Below are 25,662 nucleotides of genomic sequence, written 5' to 3'. Positions count from 1 at the left end.
GGTAGTTGACCCTCTGATGTGCGGTGACAGTGCCAGGCTCTCTGGGTTCAGTCCACTTCGGATACCGTCTAGCTAGGTAGCACTAACCTCTCATGGAGCCTCCTGTATTCATGGAGGTAAGAATTAGATCACAACACTGTTTCCCTGTCTGTTGCACTAAAGTGAGCTGCTCTGAGATGTTACCTGTTGGGTGCTTCCCCAGTGTATTCAAGCAAGCTAGAGAAAGGTTGTTTACTGTGCATCAGTTCCAGCTTAGGTTTTCAAAAGCTGATAAGCACATGAGAGGATGGGTGAGGCCAAAAAGTAAAGCAATTCTTTCACATTGTTAAATTGTTTATTACTTTTTAAACTCTGAATATGGAAGCTATCCTTCTTTTGGCGGAAACCCTTTAAATATATTGCACTACCCTGTGGTACATAGGTTGGGAGTCACTGGACTAGGTCAAGGGTCAACAGACCATAGCATTCAGGCCAAATCCAGTTTGCCACCTGTTTGTGTAAATCAAGTTTTATTGGAACACAGCCACACTCATTTGCCTATGAATCATCTCTTGAGCTACGAGGACAGTTGCACAACAGCAGCAGACACCCACATGGCCCACAAGACCCAAAATGTTTACCATCTGGTTACCAGCTCTGGAACTGGATGATGATTTTCAGTGTGATCCACCAATGCAGTTCAGAAAATCAGGTAGTGGAGAAGTAGTGGTGGTGAAAATTAGTAATCTTGTTCCCAAGCTAACACATTTTTAGCAGTTACTTTGATAACTCAAAGAAAATTTTCAGTGAACTTGATTTTGATGTCTCTGCCTTCAGGTTTCATCTGCTAACTCCACTCCACATGCAGTTCAGGTGCAGGTGCACAAACAACTTAACGCCGTCACCGGCTGGGTTTGGGGATTGCCACTGCCACTTAATATTCCTATGCCTCTTTGTCCTGCTCTGCTTTCTACCTTTTATCCCTGTGCCATGTTTCACAAGATAAACTATGGGTGCTGTACCTGTGTGCCTTCCTGCTGTCTGCTCCTGCGTCTTTCAGCTTTCCTCCAGGGTGTCGTTAGCTTCCCGCTGTTGAGGCTGACGCTTCTCGCCTCTCCTGCTGGAAATGTAGTTTTCACTTTGTGCATTGGGTGAGTCTAAAGGGGGCGAGCAGTGTTAACACGGCACTGTGGCTGCAGAGCTGAGGAGTGGGCTGTGATTCTCGATCTCCAGGGGACAAACGCAGCACGGCTTGGGGAGGGAGCTCCTAATACCTCTTCAGAAGGTTCATTGGTCACATTTCACCAGGGCTCCAAAGCACGGCATGCTTGCGTATTTGTTTCTCCTTGTGTTTCTGTTGATCTGCCTTTTTAAAATCCTTTGCCAATCATTTCCAATTGTACTCTTTTCAGTAAGGTGAGTTTATACATTTTTTGTTTATTTTTTGGTATAACTTTAGTGGGCTACACTGTGTCTAAAACGCCCACCCTGATATTCTAACCCTATGACCAGTCTTCGCTGTCTTACCCATGCAGTGCAGCCGATGGGAGTGACCCGTCTCCCAAGTGTTATGGAGAAATGTGAAATAATATGTGAAGACTGCTTAGCATTACACCTGGCTATCCTCACTGCTTTGAAGACCTCCTTAGTTACTATGATTATGTGCAAATGTGCCGCATTATGTTAAAGTGATTATAGTCCATTTAGTTATTACTCTAGAAGGCTTCTTGTTCTGTAAGATACCCATTTTTCTATTTGTTACTTTTACTGTTGTTGCTGTCGCTGTGATTAGCATCACTGCCGTAGATCCCGTCGGACAGACAGATGTAGAAACCAGCAGACAGTTCGTTTTAGGGCATGAGAGGTGAGGCATTTACTTTTTTGTTTTTTTCTTCAGTTTTTGGGTGATTGTTTTCAAGTTTCAGAGTACTTAGAACTATGAGAAAGTGAGGAGAGTGTCTGCTTGGGCTCTCTGTTCCTCCTGGGTGAGAACACTGGCCCCATCCTGTCAATCCAGGATAACCTCGCATACCCGTTCTCTCCGCTTTATCGTACTTGCCGTCTTTGTGTATAGACAACCTTCACAAGCTCCAGGGGCTGGAAGGTGAGCTTCCAGCTGTACCTACCTTTGCCTTCTGACCAGGAGTATTTTTGCAGCTTACACTGATTGTCGCTGTACTAAAAATTTCGTTGGGAAAGTTAATGTATGATGAGAAAATACCTCTCCCCAATTTTCCCTTTATTTACCAATATTTATTGGTAGAGAATGTCTGACACTTTATGTATTGTAGTACGTGCATTCAAAAAACCACCGTAATTCCCTTCTTCCTGGTCTCATTACATTTTTAAATAGTACTTTGAAAGCTGGCATCAAATTTACGTGATTTAAACAGAACCATTGAAGCACAGTGTGGTGCTTCAGTAAGGGTCTATTTTAATGCCTTTTTTTAAAGGTATTAAAAGTTAAAGTAGTCCCCTTTTTGTCCTCAGGACTCCTAAAAGATATCTGTGTATGTCTTTTGGATTTAGAGGTTAGACCTTGAGTTACTCTGAGTTATCCTTTTGGATAGGGGAATGATGGGGAGCAGTGAAATTGAACAGATATCCCGGTGTCTAGCAGGGAGGTTCACCAGTGTGGAATCCAACCCTAAATTTCCCAGCAACCCCCAGGTGGACTCCAGTTTCTGCAGAGATCATTTCCTTTCCATCCCACTGGAGTGAGTCCATTAGATTTTATTCTCTCCCTCTCTCTCTCTCTCTCTCTCTCTCTCTCTCTTTCTATGTGTGTATGTGTGTGTTCTAAAACAATCTGGCTCAGGAAAAGAGGAAGTAGCAGGAATTGCCCCAATGCAGTGTGACAGCAGCCCCAAGGCGTACCAGTTATGCCCATCAGCTTAAGTTAAAGGAGAAGAGATGGGGAGCCCCTTAGGTGTACCCCTTTGTTCCCGTGAACTTGTTCTGTGGTGAGGACAGCTTAGGAACTTCCTCCGCCTGTGGCCCTGGTGCTGAGCTTGGCTTTTGTACCCTGGGGGTGCTTATGGCCCCAACAGACAGCCCCACCAGGCAGGACACCAGGGAAAGCTCAAAGGGTTTCGGAGGGGGCCTGGCCCTGCCTCATGGTCATTCAGATGGATGAGAAGACAGGTGTGAATGTGAGGTAGGGTAGCTTTCAGGGTAGGGTGGGCACTGTGGGCTTCTTGGAGCAGGTGCCCATCAAACAGTTTGAAATCTGGAATTTGAGGAGTAGCTGAACCCAAGAAAAGTGTTGCCTGGGGCAGAGCTAGCTGCTTGTGCAGGAACAGGAGTGTGTTCACATTCCTAGCAAACACCTGCTGAGCCCAAAGTGCCTTTCTGGCCCTACACCTTCTGGGCTGTGTTCCTGCAGGTCCCTCAGGGCATGGCCGTGTTTTGTGAATGAATGATTCAGGCCCTAGTGTGATGTTGTGAAGCTGGTATATTTTCATCATGGGTTTCTTATCTCAGGAGTTTGTGCTACTATGTGAAGTGTGAAATTCTGCAGTGGTCCCAGGAAGTGATATTCGTGGAGGTGGCTGAAGGGGACGGTCAGCTGCAGTGATCCACAAGCTGAGAAATGAAATGTCAGGAGGATCTTGGCGTATTAATAATTGAGACTTACTCTGTGTCTGTGTTAGATACTTGGGAAATTTAAAGAGAAAAAGAGATGTGGCAGGGGGTGTGGCTCAGTGGTGAGTGCTTCCCTGGCCTGTTGAAGACCCTGCGTTCCATCCTCAGTGCTGAAAAAAAATCAGAAAGTAATCCCTGTTAGTGAAAGATATGGCGTAACATTTAAGAAGTACTGTAAACAACATGTTTTTTTTATTTAAAATGTTTTAAATTTGACGGACAATGAAATTATATATACATATATGTAGAAATGGTATATACATTGTGATATTTCAGTACACATCAGCAATGTGTTATTATCCAGCCAGGGTGCTTGTCACATCCATCACTATAAGCATTTGTTATTTCTTTGTGAAAGCAACTTTTATGTCACAGTGTAGTGCGTATAGTAGAGTTACTGGTGAACACACATACACCCATGTAAAGGGCTGAGGGGGGTGGGTGGAGTCTACAGTCCTAGACAGCGCTATGCAAGAGCCCAGAGAGTGGAGAAGATGCATTTGGGGTGAAAGATGCAATCTTTAGGAGGGGTTACTGGCAGCCAATAAGCCTACTGGGTCCCAGTGCCTCTGCTCAGGCAGGGAGCCGTGGGTATCCTCAGGGTCTGTTCTGACCTCAAGCTGACCCAAGGTACCCTCAGGTCCAGTGTGCAGAGGAAACATCATATAGGTACCTGAATTGAGAGAAATGTATAAATATCCATAAAAGCACATGAAAATGCGGGAACAGCCTTGAATCTGTTTTAGAGTTAGAATATTTCTGGTTTTGTTTTTATGAAAACTAAGCTTTCTCCTTTTCCTGTATTAAAAATAAATGCCTAGATTGCTTCCCAATGTACCTAAGCGTTTTGGGGGCCTCTTGACTCCTTTTTGGAGTCTGTCAGTTGAGAGCTAAGTTGGTTTTTCATTTGTTTGTTCCTTTTGTTTTACAATAGGGTGAAAGGAAGCAAGATTAATTCATTCTTTGTTAGCCTGTCCAGCTCCATTAGGATCTGGCCAGGTTTGGAGATCAGTTAAGACTCCATCCCGCCTCTCCTCAGGTGGAAAGTCTATCACAGGAGGCAGATGTGCAACAAACAGGTTTTCTGGCATCTGTCACAGGCCTGTGCTGGACTCTGTACCCTCAAAGGAATAGAAGGATTTTAGCCAACTCCTTGAGGAGACAACCCCTCCACTAAGCAGATTATCTGCAGATGCATCAGAGTCATCCAGGGTCAGAGGGCAGTGAGGTGTTTGTTTAGGGATTTGTTTTTGGTATCACGGTAATAAATTTTGAAAGCATAGCTGGTAGGGTCGCTGCAGTACAAAACCTTGCTGCCCATGGTCAGAGCTGGCTTCCTGCCTACACTGAGGCTTCTCAGTGTTGCAAGCAGTGAGCCTCCAGTCAGAGAGCCCAAAGCACACCGGGCTTCTGGGACCCTGGAATTGTTCATTTCAGGCAGAATCCTGGGCATTGATGATTTTAGCTCGAATCCCAGGGAAGCTAAATGTGGCAAGATGACTTCTGGTTGTACTGTGGGCAGTGGAATTTGTCCTTACCGTACTTTTTCGTATTTTGATAGAATATTTATTTAAAAAGTAGCCCCTGTGTTATTCTCTGCAGAAGTCTGTGGGAGGTTTTGGCCTGGGCCAGTTCGTTGTGAAACAGCTTTGCTCTTTAATTTTAGAACACCAGCCACCATGTCTTGTCTGATAGGAGAGCTGGTCTTAAATCACTTCTCTGAGGATAGGGCTGGGGATAATTGGGGGATGCAGGAACAGGGTGATTTAAGGTGTGGAGAGCGTTGATTCCAGGTGCAGTAATCAGTGGTCTGCGCATGTGTAATCAGTCCTCCCGCCTCCTCATTGGACCAGAGTCATCTCACTTTGTGGGTGGGGTTTTTGGCCCTCTGACATTAAAAGGTCACTTTGTCCATGGGACCCCTTCTCAGAGCCACACGTAGGGTTCCTGGTTTTAACAAAGACAGCCTGCAAGGCCCTGTAATGTAACCCAGGCAACCATTATCACCCGGACAGGGCACGTTATGGATGGAAAAGTGGTGGGAAACTAATGCTGTTTTGCTCAGCTTTGTGACCTCTAAAGTTAGGGACCTTTAGAGTCAGATTCAATGCAGGTTACTGACAGCAGTTGAAACCAGGTGGTTTATTCAAGTGTTCCCTCAGTTTCATTTCGATCAAGAAGAAAGACCCTTTATTGTAGTGCTGTGAAATCAAGTTGTATTTGAGTCACATGGTGGCCCATCCTGGCAGTCGTGGTGGGCGGGCATCATGACGGGCACAGAGGAAGAATTTCCACGGAAAAGAGGGGTGTAGAGCGGGCAGAACTCACAGGTGTTCCCTGGGGCATGAGGAGGCCGGGGTGGGCGGAGCCAGCGGTGTCTGCAATTTATTTCCTTCCTCCTGATAAGAGACTGGGAGCTTGGAAATTATGGGCTCCGGTACTGTACTTCCCAAACTTTGCAAAAATGTTAAATACTCAAATCACTAGGAAGAATGAATTTGTGGCTTGGGGGACCGTGAGACAAGCAGCCTAATCCTGTCTCACGTCAAGAATGAAACTAGGAAGAATTTCTTCCCTGCTGTATAAGGGATGTCATTCCCTGAAGGGGATACCTGGAATAATTCTTGTGACATTTTCAGGCCACTGTGGGTAGGAGGATTTTGCAAGCATACTTTCTTGGTGAGAGGGTGTACCTAGCTGGGGTTGCTTGGAGGTTTAGAGTGTTTGCATAGAAATACAAGTACAAAGACTGCATATCCCGATTATGGTCTCATAAAATTGCATTGCCAAGAGATGATGCAGGTATCATAGTTTGAGTAAGAGCACTCTGTGATGTTCATACAAGGACCAAGTCCCGCGGAGCTTTGCTTGTGAGAGTGTGGCCAATCTTTAAGCAGCCCAAGGCTATTCTCATTAAAGACTTTGGTAAAGAATGTGACTAATGATGTCTGTGGATTTCCATGACATGTAGACTCTCCCTGTCCCCATGAGCACCTGCTCCAGCTCTTAAGGTTCCACCTTATTTCCCCCTTCTGTGCTGTAAAAAGGTTTTTGCTCAGGTCCATGGAGCATTCTCAGTACTGGCAGAACATCACTGAAGAAGGATACATTCTGAGCCCCTTTTTCTTTTATGTAAAATCATTTACTTCACCTCTGTCTTTACTTTTTATTATGCCATCTTTTTCTGTTTTTCCTTGTGGAGAAAAAGCAATTCTACCCTGAGTTTGGACGCACCACTGTCTCTCCCTAGAAAGCCAGGGCTATTAAGGTAAGCTTTTAAAACTACCTTGCAGTTCCTTATGACTTCAATAGAAGGGAAGGTTTGCAGTCCAAACCATTATTCAGCTGGTTTGGTTTTCTTTATGGCTGGTCATTTCCACCAGGCCATAAGCGCCTCCAGGAAATTGTGGAGCAGATACCCCCTGAACTGTGTGAGTCTTTGGGTGCCCCCAGAGCCCAAGATCTGGGCCTGAGCTGGCCTTCTGCTCCTGTGTCCAGAGGAGTGACCCCCACCTGGCTTCATATTCAGCCCCTTTGCCCCGCAGTGCCATTTACTGAAAAGTTTAGCAAACCTCTCACTGAAAGACGTACTCTTTGTAGTTAGTTTGGCTTCAGTGTGTCTTGAGCTGTCATTTAAAATGCAGGCAGCTAGCTGGGCATGATGGTGTACACCTGTAATCCCAGTGACTTGGAAAGCTGAGGCAGGAGGATCATGAGCTGGGTGTGGGCAACTTAACAACTTGGAGAAACTCTGTCTTCAAAAGAAAAAAAAAGGCTGGGGCTATATCTCAGTGCCCGGAGCTCAGGCTCAACCGGTTACCGCCAAAACAAAAAACTAAGAAAAATGAAGACCAATGCCAAAACCAAAAAGTCATGTAGTTCTCTCATGATGTTTGAGGGTGTATTTTTTTTTTTAAAGCCTGAAACAAGTGCCACCACATGGACCATGTGTTGTTGCCACATTATTACCAAGTGTGGCAGTCTTTTCTGTCCATCTTGATTCTGAAAAGGTGTTTGAAGTTTGTTCAGTGGAGTTTTAATTTGTATGACTGTTGTTTCACGTTGTGGACAGTGAAGCACCTAGATTTGCTTCTTTTCAGATGCAAAACATACAATTTGTTTTCTTTCACAGTTTGACCCTTTTTTCTTTCCAAATAAGATGACTGATGCTGCAGGAGACATGTAGGTTATTCAGCCTCGGGAATTACTAATTAGCATGTTAAGTGAGCAGCTCATATGTTCTATTTCACTGTGACTGCTCCTTTAGTTTGCAGAGGCTACAGTTATGCAGTGCTGAATTTTCATTCCTCACTGGTTTTCACTGTTGTGCCAGGGGGCTGCTGTTAAAATGTAGCAAAATTCTTCTCTGGAGCCCTGGAGCTCAGGTACCTCAGAGAATCCCAATTTCCACCCCTAGAAATGCTGTAAAGTGTGTGCTCTTCAAGGAGAACCTGGCTCTGCAGTGATACCTTGCTGTTCTCCCTCGCTGGAGCCACCAGACCTCCCAAATTCACAGCTCTTGTCTTATTCATCTGTAGGACTTGGTTCAAATCAGTTAGATTGGGTTAATTAATGTCTTACTGCAAACTTTCCACAAGTTCAAAATTACTCCTCAGTTTGCCTTTCCCCTTCTAGTTGTATTCAGAGTACATGAAGCTTACATTTGGAAATTGCTTCCAGAACCTGTATTAATTTTTGTTATCCTTGTTTTCTTACTGGTTGTGGTGCTCACCCAACATATTTCTGAAGGGCTTTCTCTATAGTAAAGGGAGAATGGTGGTGAGGACCCTAAACACCCTTAGTGGACTCCTCAGCTTTCAGGGCATTTAAAAGCAAATTTCAATCTTATGTGTGTGTGTGTGTGTGTGTGTGTGTGTGTGTGTGTGTATGCGACCATCCACTCATCCATCCATTTACTCATCCAACTACCTATCTATCCATCCATTCACTCATGCATCTGTACCCCCACATACCCATCCATCCCTCCTTCAGCCACCTATCCACTCATCCATCCATCCATCCACCCACCCATCTGCCCACTTACCCACTCATCCACCCACTTACCCATTCATCTACCTGTCTTTCTCAGTCACTCTGTGGCTTGGCACCAAACACTCCCTCCCTTATGTTGGCTTCTAAAATGGGGATAATCATTTAATGATGACTGAGGTTTGGTTGATACTGATAGTGAACTATTGTAGGCCAACCACATATATTTCCTCATGTTTTAGTAGTAGCTACTGATATTCTTCCTTCTGAACACTGGACAGCATTAATTTTTAAGAACAATATTTAGGGAACTGTTAACAGGGAGGGGGGAAGGACTAGAGTTCCTAGTGATCTTGTGGGATCCATGCAGTGGCTTGACTGGATTACAGCTGCGCTGACACCACCCATCTCTCCAGGGACTGCAGGATTGGCCTCATCTTTCCATGCCTCTGCACAATTCCAAGCCTGCTAGATGATAGGCTGTCCGATTTCCTGCTTCTTGAAGTACCCCTAGGAAGACATGCATTGTAAGTCTAAGAACTTAAAATTTAAAATTTATATTTGGAGATCCAACCAATGAGACTATATTTGGTGATGTCTTCACAACTTTGTCCTGTGTGTGTGCGTGTGTTCAGGGGTAAAAATCACATAGACTGTGTTTTCACTCCTCTTCCTCTCATTTCCTCCTCTTCCTGCCCCCCCCCCCAAATAAATACACAGGACAGAGGTCCTGAGGTGTCACATTTGAGGATAGGGACAATGAAGCCACCTGCTTTGAATGCTAACTTGGTCTTGATACTTGGGAAGATTGCTTAATTGGCTGTGCCTCAGTTTCCCAATCTGTAAAAGGGGAATGATGACCATCCCTACTTTCCGAGATTACAGTGAGACTGTAGGAGTTCTTCTAAGTGAAGTACTTGAAGTGCCTAGCACATCATAAGCTCTTTATCACTGTTGGCAATGCCATGAGACAGGTATATCACATTTGTCCTGGAGTTTCTTCTTTGGAAAAGGAATTTTAGAATACTGCATTCTGAAAATTTACTTTGTCTATATTTTTCCAGTTTAAAAAAAAACCTAGTTACACTCTTCCATGGAAAGGATCAGCTATGATTAGAGAAAACATCTGAGACAGCCTCCCTGAGGCTGATAGAGAGAGCAGAAAGGTGTTCTGGTCTGCTGGTTACCCAATGAACACCTGGACGTTCTGAGGAGGCTGAGACTGTGCAGCATGCCTCACCTGGGTTATTCTGGTTAAGGCTATTGAGAATCTTATGAGTTTGCTCTTGCACCCATTTTATGGAAGTGGGAATGAGTTTGGAGAGGTTATATAATTTAGTATAGGTAGGAAGTGGCCACACCTAGTCTGTGGGATTCCTAAGTGTACCTGCTGATGTGCTGTGGAATGCCTAGGCTCCATGTGGCTGGCGGTCACAGTGCAATGGAAGAAGATAGTAAGTCTGGGAATGTCTTACCTTTTAAAGGTACTTTTAGGGTTGTGAAGTATATGCTTATAAGTATGCTAAAAGCAAGGAACCAAATTCATGATTTTCTGTTTGTTCATTTCCTGTGCTTTGATGGAGTTGCCCAACCTGGAAACCTTTTTGTAGCTGTAAAACAACTAAGGCTCTTTACTGAGCTCACCGGTGACTTATCTCAGGGAGCTGGAGCAAGAATTCCCTGGACCTTGAGTTTCCAGTTGCCCGCTGCCTGGCACCCTGCCCATTGCTGCTAATTTGCTGCCAGGAAGGAGACCAGAGTGGGGCAGCTCACCTGCTGTGCTTAGCCTGAGCTTCACATATTTGAAAGGGCGATTTGGAGCTCATTTTTCTTTTTGTTCTTCACAGTGGTGTGAGAAGTCAGAAGTCTCCCTACCATAGAGCCTGGCAGATACTCCAGGATCTCTGCCATCGGCTTCTGTGGCCCGAGGGAGATGAGGTTTGCTGTCCTTGGAAACCCAGAAGGAACTACTGTTAGTCACATCTTCCTCCTGAACCTACCTTTACACTCCTTAATAGGTGAACCTGACACAGTGACTGAGTCATGAAGCTTAGTCTTGACCTCTGAGGCAGGATTAGTAAGCAAACTGAGTAATGAATTGTTTATTATTTTGGTAACTGCAGCTGGAGTGCCCACATCAAACAACCTTAATAGTTACGTTATCTTAATGTACTTGATGTTGCTCATCAATACTGCTGCAAATTGAAGAATAAAAAAATTGTCTTTGTGCGGTAGAATGTTCCAGTTATATTTAATGGGAAAATATTCTTTTACTCTTTACTATTGCAGAAGGAAATGTTCCAGTAAGTAATGGACAGTTCTAAAATGAAGCCTTTATTTTTTATGATACCAGAATAGCATTCATTATGTACATGAACATTAGGCAGCCCAAAGTATTAGCTATTTCCACATAATAAACATTTCAAACACAGTAAAAAGCCAACTGGATGTTCTCAGGTGAAGCTCAGATCATAAATATACAGAACCACTCATAACTGCAGAGGGAGGATGAATCCAGTCACAAGATGTAAATCAATAACTGTTAACAACCATGTGAGAGTTGTTTTCATGGTTTTTGTTCACATAAACTAGGATGTAAAAACTGGACACGTATGTCATTGGGGATGGTAAATAGACTATTATATTTTTCCATCATTGAAAAGAATTGAGACAGTCATTTATGATTTGTAGACTTTGCTTTTATTCTGTATAAACTAAAGCATAAATTGCATTATTCTTAAAGAGCAGAGATACAGAACTAAGACATGGTGTTCCCTAGAATGTATTGCATTTCCTGGATCAGAAGGTCTTGTTCCTAAATGTATACTTGGTTCAAAATGATACAAATACACTACACATTACTGTACTAATTTATACTTTTAATAATTCTTTTAGGAGACTTTGCAGCAGGTCTTTGTTATCTGAGGCTGGTTCGAACCAGAAAAACCTCGCTTGAAGTAATCCACTTAAGTGGGAACTAAGATTTCACAATACTATAATGAAAAAATGCGTTTGGACATTATCTTGAAAAGTAAACTGAAAATATATTTATTTTAGCTTATTTTAACAAAATTTAGGTGATCTATTTTGATGGTAGACAGATGGAATACCAAATGTGGATTGTTTTTTAAATTTTTTGGATAATGTTTCAAAAATCCCCCTTAATGATAAATTAGAATCTGTTTCTTTACATCCTCTACCTATTGGCTGTGAGTCTGATTTGACTAAAACAGTAGAACAATATGAGTTTAAATATTTTCCCTTTAACTATAAACTGTTAACTATATTGTAGTACTTTCTCTATTGCATTTGACATTTCTATCAGATCATAAAGATGACCAGTACTGTAGTACCCAAAACATTCAAGGCCTTGGTCATTTTCCTTTGGAGACTTAAGTTTCCTAAAATGAAAGTTATCCTTGAAATCCCATTCTTACCACTGATTTTTAATTTTTCTATTCTTTTTGCTGTCTAACTGCTTAGTCTCTGCTTGCCATCATTTTGCCCATTATTGGGGAATTCACTAATGTCATTTTATTAGCCTCATATGATTCTATAAATTTTGGGGCAGAATTTGCAATTTCACTCAGGTAGATGCACAGCTTTGTGTAGGAAAACAAGCCACTCACAGACAGGATCAGGTTTGGAGACTGATGATAAACAAAGATGGTTATCTGAATAGAGATTTGGTTTTAAAATGGGCAGTTATTGTGAAGTATCTCAGTGTTTTCTAAAAACTGGTAATTGTAGTGATTTGGATTATGAATACTCAGCTGATTTTTTGTATGAATCCATTACCTTGTAGTCTAGTAGAAACCAGTGGGGAGAACCCAATGCTCGTCTTATTTCTGCTGGTGGGTTCCATGTGGTCAGGGACAGCTGGTGTTTTGTTCTGCTTTGCTGGCACACATTTACTTACCTGTCAATTGAAAAGGTTAGGTGGAAATCCCTCCCTTTGAATGACAATGTTTTGTGATTCTGTATTACCAGATACTTTAGACTAATCGAAAGTTGTATGATTCTGTTTTCGTATAGTTCTAGAATTTAACAAACATTGGCCAACTCCTTATTTGAGTTTATTTGTTCCATCACCCCCATATAATATTTACAGTATATATACATACATATTCTCTTTATGTGTTTATTTGTCTTTTGTTGTGTAGGCGGTGGCCTCATCCATGTGTAACCATGCTTTGGTAAGGTTGTAATCAGCCCTTTCATACAGTTTTACACTCCACACTTCACATCTTTTCTAATGGCTGACCACCCCTTGAGTGGACTTAAATGTAACCTGCCCATTGGGCAACAGAGCACCTCAGTGCTCTGAGAGCTTTGGAGCATTTTGGCCACATCACTGACATGGGCATCTTGTGGGTGGACAGTTCCTGCCAGGTAGCCCAGTTCTCTGTGCCCACTTCCTCTGTACTCGAGTGCCTTTTGACATCGCAGTACACAGGAAGAAACAAACTGAGGCCAGTGCCTGGCTGAGTGAAGCAGAGGGAGGAACAGAGGGAAAGCCTAAGAACATTGTTGGTGCTGCTGCCAAGCAGCAGCAGGCAGACTGAGATCCTGGGAGGTGCAGGAGGCAAAGGAGGACTGAGCCGGGAGTCCAGATGGGTTCTGAACAGCATTCCCAGGTGCAAGGCTGACCTGCCACACCAGTGACACCCGAGACTTGATAGCATGGAAGACTGGAGACCTTTGGCTTTTGAAGTTGCAGCAGCAGCCTCCTCTAGAGAATAAAGCAGTCAGTCATCCTCAGGCAGAGAACAGACAGGCTCACAGCAGCAAAGCATCCACAAACCCGAATTAGCTAACGCTATGTTATTAAAAACAGCAGCACTGTTCATGTTTATGCAGAATCTTTTGAGTGCCCTGGAGGAAAATAGTTTGTCTGTTATAATTAAAGTTGCTGCCTTTTCTGCAGATAAAGGAAACAGCATAACTGACACTTTTCCCTTCTAGTGCCTAGGGTCTCTTATGCTCTGTGGATCTCATGTTGTCTTCTCCGTGGACATGGGTAATTTTTTTTGCAATGTTTGTTGCACAAAGGTCACCACAGTACTGAGGTGGGTGTTGGGCAAGAAAGGAAACTTTGCATTGCACAAGTTTGGGTAACTTGGTTATTAGCAGGAGCTAAAAGCAGACGCTTCAAGTCAAGCCAGGGTAATGCGGGTCTAAGTGAGACAATTCTGGTCATAATTTAAATGATCAAATAGAGACTGAGGTGTATACCTCAGTGGTGCAGTGTGTGCACTGAATGCATGCATGAGGCCCTGGGTTCTATCCCTGGCACCAAAATAAACAAATAACCCAATAAAGAAGATACTAGAGAAGTATGGAAATTGTGTGTCGGTTTCCAATTCTACATGCTAAGGCAGGGGGTACCAAGGAATATTGAAGTAGGAGGCAGTTCATTGTTTTCGTAGGCTAATTCCAGGTCAGACCTCGCATTTGTGGGTTTCAGCTTTGGAAGTTGCACCCTATACTTTTTAAAACCTTTTTTTTTGTCTTCCTTAGATTCTGGTCACATTGGAGACTGGTGGTTTTCCAAAAGGAAAGGAGAAGCCCATGAAAGGATGGTGAATTCTCTTTGAGTTTCAGTTAACAGGATAAAAGGTAATTATTGGTTTCCGAATGTCTGCCCTACACGGGGGAGGTCAAGAGCATCGGTAGCAAATCAGCACAAGACAGTGCTGTGGGTCAGTAACCACCCTGCTGTGATTTAGTTCCAGCCTTTAAAAGATTCTTAAATAAATTTTTAGTTGTACTTGAGAATTAAGGTATTACCCATCCAAGGCTCCTTTTCTTCTTTCTTCCCTGCTTTCTTTCCTTGCGGCAGTGTGGGGATCAGACCCTGCCCATCTTACCCAAGCGCTCTGCCATCCTCAGCCCCGAACTTTTACATCCTTGTAACTGTCTTCAGTTTTTTCTCTTTTGTCTTTCCCACAGTTAGAGAAAGGATATGAGAGTTTCTGAGACATAAAGTGATGAAGTATACGGATGGATGTATTTTCATCACACCTAGGGCCTAGGCATGCACCTCCTGGGATGCACCCCCTGGGTTGCACCCCCAGCTCTAATCTCACATATTTGATAAAACTTAATAACTGGGTTCCTTGGATCTAGCTCATCTAAGGCCCATCATGACTAATGGCATCACCTTGAGACAATCACTTCTCCCTCCTCTGTGGGGACAACAGGACAGTAGGTAAACAGAGGAGGAAACACTGTGGTTCTGGAGAATGTCTGTCCAGTGGCCAATAGATACTTAATTCTATAATGGCATTTTTGAGTTGTCACAGAATATTTATTTATTTTGAGACAAGATCCCGCTCTGTAGCCCAAACTGAACTCAAACTCAAGATCCTCTTGCCTCAGCCTCCCAAATGCTGGGATTAGAGGGTACCACCATGCCCTGCTCTTAACAGAATTTTCAGACTCTTCTGTTTTCCTCACCTCTCTCATTCCAGGAAGTACCATCTTTTCCTCCTTCCTCTGCCATGCACTATCACTTTGTTCCTGCCTCATGTTATCGCTTTGGTTCCTTTTATTCCTGGTGTGTGGAAGGTTATCTCCTCAAGATCACTAGACAATAGCTCCAGGAGGGGCAGAATTGCTTCCTGTTTTGTTTGTATTTCTTGCCAGGCTCTGGGCGTCATAGCGCTGTGTCCATTTACTGAGGAGCTCACCGAGCCAGCTCCCTGACTTAGGAGACAGTTCCTAGAGGACGGGACCAACCCCTTCCTCCACCCGTGACTTCCTCCTGCACGGCAGGGCTCCCTATGCTGGGCCACCTGCCTGCCTGTGGGTGTGGCATCTACAGGGGGCTCTCAGGAGGGCTGATGGGGAGTGGATTACAAAAGGCTCAGAAGAGACTTCCCAGGTGCTCAGGGACAAGACCCAGGGCAGCAAAGGCCGGAGGCAGTGTGCGCAGGCCCCTCCCAGGAAGCCCTCCCTGGCTGCAGTGACAGGAAGGGCGTGTGCTGCTTGGTACAACTGAGCCTTCCCCTTCGGTCAGGTCTGAGAGGAAATGTGCAGTGAGTCATGTGGGGACAGAATCTCTGTCCCCAGTGGGGCTGAAGGGGACCCCTGAGGTTCCCCTTCCGGATTCTTTAGGTCCCCTGCCTCTGCGGAAATGTGACTGCCACAAAGGAGACCCAGCAGTCTGCAGGGTGCGCTGTGTGATTCCTGGCAGAGGAGGAAGGAGTCCAGCTGGGGAGCAGTGGTTCTGATGACCTAATGAGGCCTCTGAGTAGGTGCCCTGAGGGAAGCTTTGCCTTCTGGTTTCCTTCCAGGTGAGTGGAATGAGGAGGCAGGCAGGCAAACATTTCCTCCTCATGTGTGTTAGACAGGTCTCTAGAGAAGGAAATTTTAGGTATATGGAATTTCATAGTAAAGTATACTCAGCCTTCTTGTTAGCTGATAAAGGTCAGAAGGATGCATGTTTTATGAAACTATGAGCCTATGTTCAGTTCCTCCTCTTGTTTATACAGTCTCTCTCTGTCACACATATGCACACACGCATGCACACACATGCACACGCACGCGCACACACATGCACACACACGCACACACACACAATTCCAGCTGTCATTCTGATGCCTTTGCATGCTGGGCTACATGCCAGCCCTCTTCATCATCACTTCCTCTCTCTCCTGTGTCACCTGAGCTGCCAGCCTGTCCTGTGTGCGCTCCTGCATGTGGTCAGTCTCGCCTCCATGTCCTCTCTTACTTGCTGCCATCACAATTCCATCCCCTTTCCATTTTCACCACCAATCTCGGCCCCGCTCCTTGCAGTGCCCCTTGGAAGTGACACACTTTCCCAGCAGCTTTGCTGGCCTTTCTCCTCTTCCCCACCTCTGGCCCCCTTGCTTCTTGCGGCCTCGTGACTGTAGCCCTGGTCTGCTGTTTGTGAAGCCAGCCTAGCAGAAGTGATGGTACTGCTACCTCCTCCGTCCTTCCCGCTTCCCATGCTAGGGTTGATTTGCACTGAACCTTGTTACCTTCCTAACACACGACTGCACTTTTTATAGTGTGAATCTTTGGCCCAGTGTAAAGTCCAGAGGCTCAGTGCGGTAGACTGGGCCTTTCTGACACAGGCGCCCGTCCTCCAGCCTGCTTGGTACGTGTTCTAGGCTTGTGTGATTTCTGCCAGCTCTCCCAAAATAGCAGGCTTGGTCTCAGCCTTGTAGTCTCACATTCACTGTTCTCGCCACCCCAGCACCTCTCTCTTCCTAAAGACGCCCTGCAAGTGCTTTATCTGAGAAGCAACTGGGACACAGGCATGGGATACAGGAGCTCCTGCCAGGCTACATGAGGTGACGGTCAGTCTCACCCAGATGGGCTCCTGTGGAGGTGGACTAACTCCCAGCCTGTAGCATCTAACACATAGATGTTTAAAAAGTCCCAGCTTTCTGACCCTTGTTCTGTGGCTCTTCCAATCTGTACTCAGTGGATTTTGTTCTAGGTTACTGTTTTGCTAACCAAATATTCAATAAAGAAGTCCCATCTGCTGCAGAACACAAGAAAGTCTATAGATCAAAGCTCCCTGTCTCTTAAACCATGGTTCCAATGACTTTATTTATGGCTTCTGTTCTCATAAGAATATGCCATATGTGTTTCCTTCCTCATTTGAGAATGTTTTAATTTTGTGGAGAAGTTAATTTCCTCCATTAGCGACAAACATCTATAAACCCAGGTATTTTTAATTTTATGTATGAGCTGCCATGAAAAAAAAAAGGCCAGGAGATGGTGATGCCGTCAGCCTAAGTCACATTAATAATACTCTATAAACTACATATGAGAAGGAACTGCAGCAGAGCAAAGTGCAGGAAGGGGTTTTGGTATCCCCATTTCTCCCCAGGCTTCTCTTATATTTAGTTATTTCCTTCTGGACAAAGGTGGTATAACCCAGCGCCTGGCATGCATGAGGCCCTGGTTCCCTCCCCAACACCACAGAACAATGAAAGATTAGCTGGTTGTGCAGCGCTGGCCATGGCCCTTCCAGGGATAGTCCTTTCACTTGGCATACGACCTTCAGCCCCAGGCTCAAACAAGGTTCTAGACTCCTGTCACCCAGATCAAGTGGCAAATGTCCTGGAATGGAGATATGGGAAACCCACTTCATTTGAGCATTTCTTCACTCTGGATGGAGGATCCCTCGCTGCTGCTGCCAAGGTGTTCTGTTGTTTTGGCTTCTGAAAGGTGGTGGTAGAGCACCCAGATGGGATGAGTGTAGACGGGAGCAGCAGATGTTCATGAGCGTCTGGTGTGGGTAGCAGGGCAGGGTGAGCAGCAGCGCTGACCAGGGAGGGCCGTCCCTGTCCCTCCTTCCTGGTGGTGGTGACTGATGAGCATCTTTCCCTTTGGTCTGGAGTTTTGCCAGTGCCCACAGAGCAGAGTTGGAGAATAGAAACCCTCTGATGTCTTTCACCTCTCAGGCCTGGGGGTCACTGGGGGTAGAGAGTGAGCAGAGCATCTCTGGCAGTAGGGTTCCCAGATGAGGGGTGGTCCCCAAGCTGAGGCTGACCGGAAGAAGAGAATTGAGAGAACCAAACACTGGAGTTCTGTGATACTCACATGGGAACTGGTTCAAGGCAATTCAGGCCTTGTAGTTGTTTCTTTTTCCACAAGTTAGTATAAAATTTGAAATTTTAACATGGTCACAATGGTCACAATTAAATTGCGGCTATTAAACACTCCCTTAATCCAAGCATTTCATTCACCTTTAGTTTGAGATGTTCCTAAGCTTAGCCATCTCTGGTGGGGTAGGCAGATAGGTTCTCCTGACCTAGGAAGAACCATCATGTTAGAAGCATCCAAGGGTCACAGATGTGCGCCAGCAGGAACAGAGCACTGGAAAATCTGCTCCATATGGCCAGATGAGTGCTACAGCTCAAGCCAATGCCAGCTGAAATGCAGTCCTCTGTGTGGCCAAGAGCTGTTGTCAAAAACAGAAAAGCTGGCTCCAATTCCTTCAAATCAAAATCCAGCCCAGTGCTCCCAGAGTCAGCTGCTCGGCCCCCTAAGGTGAGCTCTCAAGACCTAGGCTGACCTTCTGTGTCCCAGAGAAGCCTGCCAAACCCTTGTGGCTTGCTCCAGTTACTTTTTATTGAGGAAATCACTGCAAAATTCTTTGTATAATCCCAGAAATGTATTTTGTTATCATAGTAAAGTATCATCATGGCAATGTAATCACAAGGCTTTCTAAGCTGTCTTCACTGAAGGTAAGACAACCTGCAGTTAGCAGATGCCTGTAGTTAGCAAGATAGACGGTGGTGGGTTTGGGGCTAGGGAAGAAGACTTAATGGTAGAGCATATGCTGAGCATGCCTGAGGCCTGGGTTCAGTCATAAGCAACACAAGGAAGAAGTCTTCACTCTCAAGGATTTACATCCCATGAATGTGTGTATACATGCCGTCCACCCCACATTCCTATTATTGGACGTAAAAGAATGACCAATCATATTCTTGGTATGACTGAAAGATAAAGTGAGTGTCTAAATTTGTTCTAAAAGTTACTATATAAGAGACATGTTTGCATTACTTACCCTCAAAATAGTCCCTGCCTTGGTTCAAACACATTCATCTCATCTTCTTACTCTTTCTGAAGCAGTTGTGGAAGTCCTCTTTCATGAATGGCTTTAGTTGCACTCTCAGCTGCCTTGATGTCCTGACTTGATTCAAACATTTACCTTTGATTTTGACTTCGTAGAAGAGCCAGAAGTTGCACAGTGCCAGATTCGATGAATGACATAGATGAGGATGTACCACAATGTTCCGATAAACCTACCCTTTGATGCATGGCACCAAGCAGTGGTGGTCACTGTATTTTTTTTTAATCACACCTTGTAAAGACACTCACAGAAGAGGACTTCTAGAACTGCTTCAGAAAGTGGCAAGACTGATAGGAGAAGTGTGTTCAGAGCAATTTGTGAGGGATTAATGGTAATGTGTCTTTTGCAGTAATGGATGTTAAAACATGCGGTGTGACCATATTTGTTGGTCACACTGCATATGTTTAAGCAACACAAGCATAGCAACAGGACATAGCTGAATGCCTCTTAACTATAATTAACAAGTCGTTTGGTATAATAAACCTCTTGGGCAACATGGTTGAATGCCTCGCTTGAAAGAAACTGATTTTTTCTTTGGAGAGTGGATGGACAACAGAAAACCATTTCAGCTTGAACAGTTGAGGGCAAGGAGGTGAGATGGGTTGACAGGCAGGATAGGGCAGCTTGCTCTGGTGGAGATGGTGGGGGGAAGGTATGTGCCCCGTCAGGCGCTAGGGGCCTGCTGTGTGTGGGAGTAAGTCCTAGCAGATATGATGACTGTTTCTGGGAATCGCATCCTCCAGATTACCCAGTGGAGTTGTGCATGTGATCTGGACTCTTTGGCCTGATTGCTATAAAGAAGTGTGTGGTTGGGGGAATGTTGTCCCACCCTGTCCAAAGATGTCCACATCCTGATCCACAAAGCTGCTATGTTAGATTACATGGCAGGAAGGAGTTAAGGTTGCTCAGCAGCTGTGCTTGATATGGGAAGACCATTCTGGCTTTTCCAATGGGACCAGTGCAATCAGAGGGCCACTCTGAAATGAAGAAGGCGGTCAGGCGCACGGAGAGACACATGTGATGACAGTGTCTGTGGCCCTTATTGCCTGGAAGTTGCATGAGCCAAGGAACACAGAGGCCTCTGGAAGCTGGGAAGGGTGAGAGGATGGATTCTCCCCTGGAGGTCTAGGAGAAATGTGACCTTGCCAAAACCTTTATTTTTAGTCCAGCAAGACCCGTTGCAGACTGAAGATTTCAAGAACTATAATCATTGTGTGTTGTTTTAAGCCAAGAAATGTGTAGTGATTTGTTCCAGCAGACCATAGTAAACCATGTAATATGGAAATCTGTCTTTGTTTTGGAAACACGAAACCCTCCTAGTTATTTACATAATGCAATTTGGAAAGTTACAGAATTATAAATAAGTCAAGAGTGAATATTGTCAAAATTCATTTAAGTTTTTCTGAGCTAATTTATTTCACTAGAATCAGGGCAGGAGTGTTGTTTCTTCACTTCTATATCTTCACTGTCTAGATCACTGCCTGACTCATCTGTACATGCAAAAACTAAAGCATCTACTTTTTAAAAGAAATTTATTTTATGCAAAAATGTACCATTCTTATTAGAAATGTTGAATTCAGGCTTTTATAGACAAAGGATATTTTACATTTTCATTCGGAGAAGAGAGTCTTGGTTGGAAATCTAAGTTGAATTAAAGAAAAACTCATTGTCACAGATTGAGCCCCCTAATCTGAAAAGATCCCATGTACTGCAGAATCTGAAACTTTTGAAGCATCAGCACGATGCCAGCATGAGGTAAATTCTACACCTGGCCTCACATCATATCACAAAACACAGACACACTAAAACTAGTGTGCAAAATTATCTTCAAACTGTACATATAAGGATGTATATGAAACATAAAATGAGTTTTGTGTTGACTAGGGTCCCATGGTATGTTGTTATATATAAGAAAATACAAAAATGGGAAGAAATAAATCTGAACCTAGTTCCAAGCATTGTAGATAAAGTGATATGTGATAATTAATCTTCATTGGCAACTTGATTGAAATGGAAAGCACCTAGGAAGCCAGTAAAGCACTCTTGGGGTGTGTTTATGACAGCGGTTCCAGAGATGATTGACATGTGGAACAGCAAATTGCTGGGAGAGACCTGCCTGTCAATGTGGGCAGCATCATCCAATAGGAAGCGGCCCAGAGGCAGCAGGAGAGGAGGTGAACCTCTCAGGATCCCTTGGTGGGTCTCTGCTTCCCGGCTGCTGTGAGAGCAGCAGGAGTCCCACTGTGATGCTCTGCCTCACCACAGGGCCAGAAACATGAGCCAGAGACTATGGACTGAAATTTCTAAGACTGAGAGAAAGAAACCCTTTCCTAGGTGTTTTGGTCACAGCAGCGAAACCTAACTCATGGTACCCAGCCTGAACTTCCTGATGGTCTAGGAACCAGTATCTGCACATGGCTGAAGTGTTGACACTTTACTTGTTCAGTAAAACTGCTATAATACGTAGGGCTCTGGAACTTCATACTGATTTTTAAAAAAGAAATTTATTATTTGTGAAACTCCTTTTGGGAAATGTCTAGTATTTACCCCTTTATTATTAATATATTATTAATTTACTAACATTGATGCATCCATCTCTTCCATCAGTCTCTGAAGCAGTCTTTGCCAAGGTCCTGGTGTGTGCCAGGTCTTGGGGAAATTCAGGTAAATAAGACATAGCATTTATCCCAGAGGAGGCTGTATTTTTGATGGGAAGACAGAGTGGGGAGATCATGACAGTGTGAAGTAGCCAGTTTAAACTAGCTTCAGTTGCTAAGAGGAGGGAGCTGCCAACGCTGTAGGGAAGATATGGCAGCAAAGAGGGGACATTTGAATCGACTACTAAAGAACCGCGAGGAGACACACACTAACAGCCTACTTAATACAAGGCACTGTGGGGGCTAATCTTTTCCACTGAATTTTTATCCTGTGTAAAACTATATCCTAGTTAAGTAACTTTGCAAAGGCACACAAAGTAGAGTTTACCATCTTTGTCTCGAGCATTGTTGGTTTTCAAGCTATAGAGCAGAGGTTGGCACATTTTTCCTGTAAAGGGTCAGATAGTGTTTCCTACTACAGTGGCCACGTGGTCTCCTTGTAATTATTCAGCTGTACCTTGGTAGCGCAAAAAAGCCGTAGGTAATATGAGTGAACACATGCATATTTCAATAAAACTTTATTGGTAGAAGTCAGTCCTGCACTGGATCTGGCGAGTGGGCTCAGCCTGTTGCCCCTATTCTAGAATAGCAATTGCAGGTACCATTTTGTTTTGGAATTTTCTTTCGTTTCAACCTGTGAGTTTCATTAACTTCTCCAGGGAGCCAGCGATGACTGGATTTTGTCAGTGACAGTCTTGGAATGTATTCTAGAAGCTCACAGAGAAATGACAGCAGACTGGATTAATAACAGAGATTCTGACTGCCCCAATTTTCCAGCATTTCACATCATTATGGTTAATATTTAACAGACCTCTGAGAAATCCAGATATAATACATCTTTAGGTCATTACAGAGGAGTCCAAAGAGAAAACCACACTAATCTAGGCTTGGCGGAGGCTTTGACATTGCGTGGGTATGTGTTTTAATTCTGAGGTTTTGGAAGCAAGAATAGAGACGATCTTTCTGGAGCCATTGGGAAGATAATAAGGTAAATATCCAAATGGGTGACTGAGAAGCAGCTTAGCATACACAGCCCTAATCCTGCTTTGTTCTGGAAAAGACAGCAGCTGGCTAGTGTAACAAGGAGAGGCTATGTGAAAGCAGGTTCCAAGTCCAGATTAGAAAAAAGAATGTATCTCAGCATCTTAAATAAACAAGCCAGAAAAGTCTGTCTTACTAGCCAGTACTGTGGGAAAAGAGAGATTTGAGTGAAAAATTCTTTAGAGCAAAACAGTAAATTAAAAAAAAAAAAAAAAAAAAAAAAAAGACAGACCTTTCCGGGAGGCAATCCTGAAAGATAGATACAGTGTGGCAGAAAAGCTGGAAAACCATTGAAAGACTTCAAAAATGTTACTTAAAGGAAACCCTGGATAGCAGTTTAAGGCACCTCTGCTAGCCCTACCTGACTAAAAGGAGATTTCACCCTTGGCTGATAATGGAGAGTTGGATGAGTAATTTCTTTAAAAAATGAAAAGCAGATGAAGTTTATAAGACAGTTTCAAGTTTGGATGGTTCCAACTGGATTGAAACATTTTCTCTGAGTTAGGAATAGAAAAAAATGTAAGTGGAGGCCTGCGGTCTCCAGAGGTCCCAACACGTGGTTCTCCAAAGTGCGTTTTGCTCTGGTTCCCCACCAGACTCCCCGTGCTGTTGCTTTTAGGGTTGAATTGGAGGAAAGAGAGGAAAGGATAGAAAATATGGCAGTTGCTAACTTCTTGGAAGAAGCACGTGTTAGCAGACTACAGGTTCTTCAATCAAAACAATTTAAACTCTTCCTTGTGTTTTGAATCCTGGGCAGGAATCTGGTCTTGGATGAAACAGATGTGATTTTGGGTTGTGTGCAGCACCTCATACTGTGAAGCGGGGCCTCCTGTTTGCACCCCACACTGACTTACAGGCACCCAGCCTGATCTGGCTGTATATTTGTGTGCTGTTTCTGGCATTTTATAGCTAGTTGTTATTTCATAACACTCAGATATATAAATCTTAGAGCAGGGAAGAAAATAATCTACAAAGCAGATAAATGCTTTGATATGAGTTACACCAAACCTCCAGCATTCTCTAAAGCTTTAACATGCAAATTTATTGGATGTTTTTATAATTTGATTTCTCTTTCACCAAGGTTTTTAATGATGCAAATAAAAGTATCCATGCTCCGTACATTCTCATTCACATTCATTTGTTTTAGCAAGAGTTAAATAAAGGGGATTTTCAGCACACACTGATGACTATCTCATGAAGCTTTGCAGCTTTGCTAACTTTGCTAGAAATCCTTGTTCCCTGGAAATTTCAGCTACAGAAGGATGGAAGGGTGTTAGTCAGCTTTGCACTACTATAACAAATACCCAAGGTTATCAACTTGTGAAGAGAAGAGTTTGATTTCACTCACCACTATGGTGATTTCAGGACCAGCCTGTTGGCCTCATCACTTGGGTGCACTGATGCACAGACTAGAGGGAGCCTATGATGGAACAAAACCACTTCTCTCAAGGCTGTAAGCAAACGGGAGGCAGCAACTGGGGTCCTCAGCCCCTTGGAGGGCCTGTGATCAATGACATGAAAGCTCCCTGTGAGGCCTCGCCTCTTAAAGGTTCCACCACCTCCCAGAAGTGTCACATGCGGGGGACAGAACTCTTAACAGTGCTCCTCTGGGGCTCACTGACCCAAACCGTAGCATGAAATATAAAGTCTGTCAGGGAGATCTGTTTCTCAGCTGTGTACAGTCAGGGTCCAGTTGGTAGAGATGCTACTGCAAGATCAAATTAATGTCTAGACTGGGCCCAAGTCACTATTTCCTTTGTAAAACTTATGAAGCTATAATGCCACTATTGGGGTCAAATTGGCCTGTGTTTCAAATCTTAACTCAGTTCATTAGCTGCTTGATACAAGTATAATACACATTCTCCCAAAACCCAGAGCACTGCTATTGAATATGTAGCATCTTGTTTGCTCTTAGCACCCTTCAGCTCGGCCAGCCACACCCTCATTCACCCAGACTCTTGGTCTGTCCACTTGTCACCACCTCCATGGTCACCACCCAGCTCAGGGCTCCCCATGTCTACTAGTCTCGTGGACAATCTCATCACACCCACCTCACAGGAGTTGAGAGTTACCTCCCTCCAGACACACAGCTTTCCTTGTCCCCAAATCTCTGCTTCAGTGGTAACTTCTCAGAGACACCTGACCACTTTGTTAAACAGAACCCCTCTACCTCTTCCAGCCTCACTTTATTAGCAGATATTCAGTCTGTTATTAATCAATTAGTTCATTAGTCCATTTACTTACTTGTAATTTGTCAGTTACTCCTCAGACAATGTGAGCTCCATAAGAATAGGGACTTTGGGATATTATTGTGTCTTTAATGCCTAGAACAGTAATAATTTTATTATATTTTATTTATTTATTTTTGTCTTTTTTGAGATGGGGTCTTGCTATGCAGTTCAGGCTGGCCTTGAGCTCACTTTGTATCCGAGGCTGGTTTGGAACTCCCAACGATCCTCGAACCTCAGCCTCCCAAGTGCTGGCATTACAGGCATGAGCCACCACGGCTGGCTCCAGAATAGTAATAATTGAGGCAGAATCATCTCCATTATTTTGAATATATATAGACCAAGTCATACTGTGGAGAGAATATGCTGTAGTGTGTTTTTGAGTAATACAGTGATGTTTAGAAGTTTTGTCAACTCCAAATAAGGGTTTGCCATTCAACGATCAAGGCTAATCTTTTTGCTTGAAGATTGTAGATGTCACAAATGATTTTATAAATAATAAGCA

General features: G+C 43.9%; 1 protein-coding gene across 8 annotated transcripts in view; it reads left to right on the top strand.

Moving 5' to 3' along the window:
• Svil (supervillin) overlaps window positions 1-25,662 on the top strand; it is a 206,256-nt gene that overhangs the window by 17,196 nt on the left and 163,398 nt on the right. For 4 of the 8 annotated variants that reach the window (XM_063253760.1, XM_063253754.1, XM_063253761.1 and 1 more), the window contains exon 2: window positions 14,134-14,232. The gene's annotated coding sequence lies outside the window, so the exon portion shown is untranslated. Of the gene's footprint in view, window positions 1-9,029; window positions 9,141-14,133; window positions 14,233-15,732; window positions 15,912-25,662 lie in introns of all 8 variants that reach the window. The other 4 variants (XM_063253757.1, XM_063253758.1, XM_063253762.1 and 1 more) reach the window with 2 other exon arrangements.

The sequence above is a fragment of the Cavia porcellus genome, unplaced genomic scaffold, assembly GCF_034190915.1.
Source record: "Cavia porcellus strain 051 isolate PalLab524CR breed Dunkin Hartley unplaced genomic scaffold, mCavPor4.1 scaffold_7, whole genome shotgun sequence".
NCBI classification, from domain to species: domain Eukaryota; kingdom Metazoa; phylum Chordata; class Mammalia; order Rodentia; family Caviidae; genus Cavia; species Cavia porcellus.
Note: the sequence above shows the minus strand (reverse complement) of the source record. Positions and strands in the feature narration are given on the sequence as shown.